This window comes from Nicotiana attenuata, unplaced genomic scaffold (assembly GCF_001879085.1).
Source record: "Nicotiana attenuata strain UT unplaced genomic scaffold, NIATTr2, whole genome shotgun sequence".
NCBI lineage: Eukaryota > Viridiplantae > Streptophyta > Magnoliopsida > Solanales > Solanaceae > Nicotiana > Nicotiana attenuata.
Window position 1 is genome coordinate 233,778 of NW_017671226.1, and position 3,336 is coordinate 237,113.

General features: G+C 35.4%; 1 pseudogene; it reads right to left on the reverse strand.

The window, feature by feature from the left end:
- Positions 1-815: 815 nt before the first annotated feature.
- Positions 816-2,186, reverse strand: LOC109206820 (annotated as a pseudogene).
- Positions 2,187-3,336: the final 1,150 nt, after the last annotated feature.

A 3,336-nucleotide genomic window follows, 5' to 3' on the forward strand; every position in this document is an offset into this window, starting at 1 on the left:
TAATCCCGAGATTATTTTATCCACAAAATCTAAAATAATTCAACCAATAGATTAAACTATATATATTATTCTCTTATGAAAATTTTAAAAATAAACATACAATCTCTCTCTAAAATTCTCTCTCTAACTGTCTTCTTTCTCCATTGACAATCTTCTCNGAAATCACAAATGACGACAACGGTGGTAGCATCAGTAGTAGAAACGAATGGTAACATCTCTACTGTGAATAATTCTACGAATTCAGAAGTAGTTGAGGACAATAGAATGAGGATGATTGATAATGGAAAGAGTAAAATTCAGAATGATTGTGTGCCTTCATCTTCGAATGTAACGATCATAGGAAAAGCTCAATCAATTGCACATGCAAATGAAAATTCACAGAAATTGGAAGCTAATAAGGATCTAGTAGCTCCGGTGTGGGCTAATTTGTTTGCTAGGAATCGGATGGCATCTAATGGCCTTGCTCTATCTTACATCTCACCGACGATAGTGGATGGAAGTGTAGTTATTCAATTGGATCTAACGGAGATGGCGAAGGAAGCTGATAAGCGTGGAAACATTCTCTGATTGTTGTTGTTATTGGTGAAATCCCTAGGTACAATCATATGAAGAGATTCATAAGTCAAAACTGGGCTATCGCATGCTCTGAATTATTTTGGCATGACAAGGGATAGTACATTGCCAAATTCAAAGAGGAAGAAGATTTGGAGGAAGTTCTCTATGGAGGACCTTACACGATTAGTAACAGACGTATAATTCTGAAGAAATGGAGGACCTTAAAGAGATACCTCTATGGGCCTCTTTCCCCAACTTGCCTATGACATACTGGAGTAAGGACTCACTGAATAGGCTGGGCAGTGCAATAGCATAGGGTGATCATCTTTGTGATACTTAATTGCTGCAGAATATGCAAAATAATCAATTGCAGGTTGAATAGCTGTATCTTCAGCATCAATAAGTAAATCAACATCAAGTTCTAAGCATTTCTTGCAAATTTTCATGAGTCTTTCATGAGCTAATTGTAGATCATCCTCTTCTTCGACCCTTAGAGGCTCTGGCTTTTCAGGGGTGTGATAAAAAGGGCTGGAATCTGAAAAAAGTGGAAGGGACTTTTGCTTCCATGGGAGATTGAATGATGGATTCTTGTATTCCCATCTCAGCAAATCGCTCATTCTTTTGAGAAGCCTAGGTGTACAAATTGCTGTTACCTTCACTACCACAAAGCTGACCTGTTTCATCACAATACACCTTAATTTTAAAGCTCTATCTTATTATGATTAACTTCTATATCAGTATCCTAAATGATTATTTCAAGTAACCACACACACAAAAAAAAGTTATAATTAATAATATAAAATGAAACAGATCATCGCATACATGTTAAAATTATTAAAAAAAAAAAAAAAGATTCTATGTATAAGAAAATCCTTTCTAATTTGACCCGAAAAAAGAGTAACCTCTTCTAAATGAAAGTTTGATCATAAAGCAGTAAAACTTTAAACTGTTCTTTACTACTCCATAAAAGTAAGTATGATCATGTGGAACAAAAGGAGGAAAAAAAAGTATGATCATGTCTTTGTTAATAAGACGTTGAAAAAGAATTAAATGGTGTCAAGGAGTTTTACTTATATTCTACACATAGACACGTTATAATTCATGATCAGTAACAGAGATTTAATAGGGGCGAGAATTATTGCTAAAGTTTTGACTTTGGCTCCTGTTATCTATAGATTATTCTCTCCAACTATATATTTTCGTTTTTCACCTACTCTTCTATTGGATTTATGAAAAGTATTAGTTCCATCTAAACAAGAAATAATTCCTAGGCTCACTCGCAACCATAGGCTCACTCGCTTTGAATTCATTACCCATATGCCTACGTCAACCATAGGCTCACTCGCTGCCATCTCAAGTGTCAACAATGATCTAATCAACTTTGAGTAAACAACTCCTTAACATCCTCAAAATTAATCACTTTTTTGTCAGCAGTGATTAATTGGTCTGTGGATATTAAGGTCGGTGTTGTGACAGTCGTTGCATCATAAGTGCCGGTGAAGTTCATCGGCGGGACAGTCGGGACCGTGTTTAGACATCGGACAAATGATCGGAGGTCCCGGAAAACCTTTGGATATACAACTTTGTTTGCCATGAAACTAAAACCTCGGTGGTGTATTGTGTATTTTTCGTCTGAAAATATTTGTGTCTCTAATGGATGTGCAACGTTTCAAAAGTTGCATGCTTTTTATAGAGGAGGATCATTTTTAAGTCAAAGTCAAAGCTTAAAATTTTTCTAGTGTTGTTTGTGCAGTTATAAGGTGAATTTTGCGTTCTTATTTTCCTGATTTTTGGAATAGTTATTGCCTACAAATTGTTTAAATTGGGTGAAAGCTCTTATGATTTTTGGAATAGTTGTTGCGTAGTACTCAAAGTGTGTTTTTATTACTCTTCCTACGATCCTATTTGTGCGAGGAAAGCTCCTTTGTTCTTTTTATTTGCTTTTGTATTTGAAGTGTGGTCTTTTATGGTGGACTGTCATTTTGAAGTCTGGTTCCTTTCTATTCTTTCGTGGGGAAAAATTGAATTGGAGTTCCGTTTTATCTTTTGGAATTTGGACCGCCATTATTACTTTATGCTTGCTTGTACTATCAAATTTTATCAACATCTTTTAGGTTTCTAATATGATGTGCTATCCTTAGCTAATCTATCCTTCTGGATCAAAATGAAATTGCATTAAGCTTATCCTGTTTGACTAAACAGATGCCTAGAGGCTATGTATTTCACACTTAGGTTGCGCCCTTGACATCCAATTTTGCAAATTCTCATATATGGCAGTGATTTTACATTTGATTGGCCTCTAAGCCACGAGTAAAACTGCATTTAGGCTACAATGCTGATATATAACCTGAATTTCACTTTAGCAAGACTATTCTCCTCGGTATATACTATACAATAGGAGTATTAGCATTAACATCTTTTGACTGACTTAAATCTTGGTACAACATTAATATTTATGGGTGTTTACAATTTTGTTACTGATGCTATTTATGGTGTACCAACGCCAGTCAAGCCAATAAAATCTACTGCAGTTGTTGCAATCAGTAATGCCAAATTCGGCATACCAGAAGTAGTGGCTGTTGAATTTGCACAGCTCGGAGTTTTTTCCTTTTAGGTATTACTGGATTGATGCAACTTGTTTACAGGTTAATTCCTATTTCTGTTGTTATGGGAATTCAACTAGCACAAGGACAATCATTTTCTATGACTGCACTCAAGTACATTAAACATGTTTAAGATTTTGCAAAGTCGAAGAAATCAAGTGAGGGGAGGGATTGACTC